This window comes from Triturus cristatus, chromosome 2_2, assembly GCF_964204655.1.
Source record: "Triturus cristatus chromosome 2_2, aTriCri1.1, whole genome shotgun sequence".
In the NCBI taxonomy this organism is placed as follows: Eukaryota; Metazoa; Chordata; class Amphibia; order Caudata; family Salamandridae; genus Triturus; species Triturus cristatus.
In genome coordinates this window covers 508885893-508891407 of record NC_140582.1, presented here as the reverse complement: position 1 = coordinate 508891407, position 5515 = coordinate 508885893, and the positions used below count along the sequence as shown (strand labels likewise).

Below are 5515 nucleotides of genomic sequence, written 5' to 3'. Positions count from 1 at the left end.
TTTGCTCTTAAAACTGTCAGCATATGTTCTACTATAGGGCTTTGTAAACAGCTGCTGAGGTGCTTTAGTAGATGGATAACTGTGGCGCCTTTTATTTAAGGTGCCATAGGTGGACTGCTGAATTGGTCATTTTGGATAACCACATGCCAAGTTGTATGCTGGGGCTGTTGTTATTTGAAGATCCCCAAGCTGCCTGTGAGAGTGTTTTTTATGAGGTCATTTATCCAATTCTAAGATGGGTTTTTTTCATGTTGGCCAACTTGTTTTTTCGCTGACAGATATGGAGAACACAATTTTTCAAGCAAAGCATCCATTCCTTTAATGTTTTTCTTATCTTTCAATTTTGGAATCAGAGTGCTTAATCCATCTTTGACCTCTTTTACTACCTCACCATTTGAGCTCTGAAGAAGGCAACTTAGGACATGGGCACCACGATTCGTTTCAGCCCACAACTCTAAATTCTCAGTGCCGACGTGGTCCACTAGCGTTCGTGAAAAGTTGCCTTCTCTTCCGGCTTCTTTCAGCTTTTGATCTTCTTCAATTAACCACTTTAGAACAAGGTGACCTGCTGGGTGCTCTGTGAGATGAAGCTCTCCATCGATTCCACCTGCAACAAATTATTCTGCTGCTGTGGTGGCAATGGCATCCATGGCAGGCTGGGTGTCTCCAAGAGCAGACTCTATTATACTGGGAACAAGAACACAGGATGCTTTGTCCATAACAAGCTCTCTTGACTGGTCCTCCAGTTATTTCAAGAGAGGCGGGGACAAAGCTTCTAGAAGTTCACAACGGCGGACCACAGGGTCTTTCTTACTGTGCGTGTTCCTATCGCCCTGCTGCAGAAATTCTGGGAGGAAATGTGCATTATTTCTAGGGCTCAGCAAATACAACAAAGCTTTCTTGCCATATTTGTTGTTAATGATATTGGGCAGGGAACCAATCATCTCGGATATGACCAACTGCTTCACAAGCTTGGTATCATCAATGGAATAGATTGCTGCCTGCACCACCAAATGAGAGAACTCACCTGTAGCAATTTTTTGATGTAAGTTTTCATGGTTTTTATTATAACTTTTCTGTCCTTTGGGGTCCCATGCAAAATGCAGAGAATGGCTACTCTGGCACCATCATGGGTGTGTGCCAAATAGATCACAGCTTCTCTGATGGCTTCAATCATTTCGGTTCTTAGTTTTTGTGTAGCATGTACAAAGACATCCAAGAATACTTTATGTACTAATGAGTGTTTAACCACTGCTTCTTTCTGAGCCATGGGTGAAAGAATCTGTTTCATTTCCTCTAGGATAAGGTCTTTCTTGTCAGGCTGTGCTTCTAATACTTTGTCCAGGGATGGGTTGATGGCCGACTTATAAACCATAAACTTATCAACAACAGGGGCAGACCTGAAAACCTGAACCAGGGGCAAACAATACTAGAATCCTAACAAGGGTTCAAGTTCACACTAGTTATACGATGGATGCCACCCCAACCACCGATATACACAGACTGGCTAAGAGACATGAAGAAGTGGGTGAAGGCGGAGTTAGTTAGGATGAAATTTGTGAGAAAAGACAACAAAGCAGAAGACGATAAGATGGCGTGGAATTCCATGATAATAGACCTCCAGGGAGACCAAGATCAGACCTCCCAGCAAGCTGTGGAGGGGAACACTGCACAGAGCAACATGAATATGACTAGCTCAGGCCGGGAGGTGTTGATACACTAGCAGATGGTGCACACTACATTGAGGGTGATCATGACGTTATGAACCATGCTGCTCCAAAGGACGGGACAGGATTAAGGGGGGGGGATTACTGTTTACGTTTATTGCAGTTCTACAATTTATTGGCACCAAAGTTGGAACACACCTCAATGTTTCGAACTGTTTTCCCTCTGTTTCTGCAAAGTGCGGAGGTACCCTCACAAGGCTATGTACCGCTTAATTCGATTGAATTGTAACTGGAACCCAGCAGAATATTGTAATTTGCTTTGTGGTACAATAATTTTTAGTTTACTTATTTTTACTTGAGTTTTATATAGCGCTGGCTAGACCCGTAGGTATCAGAGCGCTTTGCATGAGGAAACTTACATAGGTTACAAGTTACACATTGTTACAGAAGGTACGTCAATTACAAGTTACATCCGTTGATTCAAGGCGTGTAGAGGGTAAGGGGGTAATGTAAAAGGGCGATGGGGAGGGAGATTAAGCGGCGAATTGGCACAAGTAAAAACAAAGCAGGCAGTGGGAGAGAGATTCAGGGGAGAGAGGAAAGGAATGGGGGAGGCAAGCAAAGAATGAAGGAGGGAAGAGGTGGGGGGGTAGGAGATGCAGCGAGGAGACGAAGAAGTAACTGTGGCTGATGTCCGGCTGGGTGGGAGACGGCTCCCCGCGGTAAAGGGATCATTCCCAGTCTTCCATTTTGTGTGATTCCCCTGTCACGGTGGACTCTCTCAGCGGGGTCGTTGAGACTCCAGGGCATAGATGCTGGATCCCTCCCCAACAAGGGGAGAGGAGTGCTTTGGTCATGGGCACACTTAGAAGAATGAAGGAGCGAGGAGGATGGGGAGGGGATAGAAAACCCAGCGTGAACACATTGTCCGACTTCAGGCAGGGTAGGAGACGGTTTCCAGTGGTAAGGGGATCAATCCCAGTCCTCCACTATGTGAGACTCCCTTGTCACTGTGGACTCTCTCAGAATGGTCTCTGAGACTCCAAGGCAAAAATGCTGAATCCATCCCCAAAAAGGGGAGTAGGAGTGCTTTGGACAAGGGCATACTAGAGGGGGCCATAATAGGGAGTCGGGCTGGTAGGGTTACATAGGTTACAAATTACACATTGATACAGAAGGTACGTCAATTAAGAGTTACATCCATTGGATCAAGGCGTGTAGAAGGGTAAGGGGATAATGTAAAAGGGTGACGGGGAGGGAGATTGAGCGGAGCATAGGCACGAGGATAAACAAAGCAGGTAGGGGGAAAGAGATTCAGGGGAGAGAGGAAAGGAATAGGGGAGGCAAGCAAAGAATGAAGGAGGGAAGAGGGGGGGTAGAAGACACAGCGAGGAGACAAGGAAGTCCAGGCTAGACCCGAAGGTATCAGAGCGCTTTACATGAGGATTAAGGCGTGTTACAGCGTTACATAAATTACAGTTAAATTACAGTCATATCCGTTGCTAGTGCATTCAATAAACATAGAAAGACAAGATGAGGAAGAAAACAATGTCTGATGTCCAGCCGGCCCCTCTGCTCACCTTTGGGGACCACACAGGGCGTAGACTTGAAATCGCCTGACCGGCGCCATTTTGAAGATAGGCGACATCACCCAGTATGTGATATTGGGCAAACATAGCAGGGACCAGGAGTGTGAGTATAGGTAAAATGAATGACCACCCCAAGATGGCCACCATAGTTTGTGAAGGGAGCAGGCCCATTTCTATTTCCATGCTCAGCAGAACATCGAAACCTGGGAAAGGAGCAGTCCCATTTCTATTTCCATGCTCAGCAGATCCTCCAGATCCAGGAAGGGGGCGCAATCTTTGGGATCAGAGGTAGGAGGACGACATGGCTGTCTAATTATAGCAACAGGCCAAAAACATATAAAATGGGCGCTAATGAATGCACACTTCAGCCCAAAAGAAGTCCCGATGTTAGCAGTCACTCCACAGGTGAGGGAGGGTAAAGCTGTTATCAGGGTATCACCCCCTGTTGAATGTCTCCGAGTCAAGTGACCGACCCCTGGACCTTACACGAATCTCAGAACATGCCCCCAGGACCCGGTGCTCCTGCAGCCTGAAAGCACGTGGAGCCTCCGACACACAGAGCCAAGGGGAGGGTCCCACACTGGCAGCCACGGAGGAGCAGGGAGGGGCAGGAGAGCTCCAATATAATCAATGGGAGGGGGTGGAGTAGAAACGTTGCATTCACCGCCGGCAAGGAAGGAGGTGGGGGCAGCAAGCAAACTTTTTAGGGCAGACAGGAAGGGCAGTAGCAGAACAATGGTCACACGCTGATGTAATGAGGGAGCAGTGTCATAGAGTAGGACAACCGATGGCAAGGAATGGGGGGGGCAGGCGCTGCAAGCTTGGGTAGGGGCAGTACAATGCCACGTCAGACCATTTGTCCAACCCCCCTTTCCACCGTGCACTGCGATGGGCATCTTACTTGACATTTTAAAAAAACTAGAAGTTCCATGAGTGCTCAGAGAGTCACGCAACGCTATAGATTAAATAATAATTAAATATTAAAAAACATTAAATAATAATGTATTATTCACTCTTGGTACAAAATGCTGTCCAACACCTGCCTGAGGCAGCTTGTGCAGCACTATCTGATGGCTGGCGCAGGTGCACAACAGCGCCTGCACCAATCATCATAGAGATTATCCAGGGCTGATGAAATTCCCAGCCCCGGCTTTGGGCTCCTGGCACTCCTGAGTGCCTCCCCTATCTGTGAAGTTTAAAGCGTAAAAGATTAAGGTAGCTAGGGGCACTGCAGGCTTAAGCCCTGCAATGCCCGTGGCTACATGCCAATCAGTCAGTCACCCGGGGAGAGCACGAGCCCGAGTGCTGACGCTGGGATGTACTGTCTTAATAAAGAACCACCGGAGCGGAGGGAAATTCCGCACTCCCTACGAGCCAAGGCTGTGGACTGTGAGGACGGCCCGAGGAACAACTATCACTGCTGAGCGAAAGGGAGAAATAATAACCCGAAAAGTTTCATGGTTCAAGAGGGTCCCTGCGGCGGCTGTCGAAGCGCAGAACTCAGGACAATCAATGAGTGGAGAGGCAGCGAGTGAAGAAATGGAACCCAGCTCCGCTGGTGACCTAGCCCAGAGTCCTGCAGCATCAGCACCGTCCACAGATTCCAGCCCCAGAACCCAGACTGGCAGCAGAGAAATAGTCAGCCCCAAAAGGAACCAGAGTGGTCGTCAGCATTGATACAATCTCAGACCAAATCCCAGACCTAATCAAAAATTTGCTGATTTTATGTGTTGACTGTTATTTAGTCCTTCTGGTTAAAAAACTGATTTGGGATGGGATGTAGCGGTCTAGTCTATATCTACAAGTCTCAATGTGGGCTATGCCCCGGAAGCACCTACACACTATGTATCACTCTCTGGCCAGGTGTGGCCAGAGAGCTTAAATAAAGGGGCCGGGTCGCTCGGGACTTCCGGACGGAACCAGATATCTAAGTGTGTGTGCCTCTTCATTAAGCGGCCGCGGCGCCTGTATGCGTTGCGCGCCGAGTGTGAATGCCTTACCTTCAGCCCACGACAGGTGGCAGTGTCCTGAAGGCCGCCACTGCTCTTCACAGAAGTAGATTTTTGACACTCTGAGAGATTTCCGGTACACTTTCCTCAACTCTTTCAGCCCACTTTCTACTGTGTCATTAGGTTTGTTTCTCATAAACATTTTACGTGCTTTTCTTAGAGTTGCTTTTCATTTTTTAATCGTGTTATCATATCAAAGAGTTGGTCTCTGTCGAGCAGCATTAGTTATTTCAGCTATATACATCTTTTC

General features: G+C 47.6%; 1 pseudogene; it reads right to left on the bottom strand.

Moving 5' to 3' along the window:
- Window positions 1-230: 230 nt before the first annotated feature.
- Window positions 231-1375, bottom strand: LOC146862434 (pumilio homolog 3 pseudogene; annotated as a pseudogene).
- Window positions 1376-5515: the final 4140 nt, after the last annotated feature.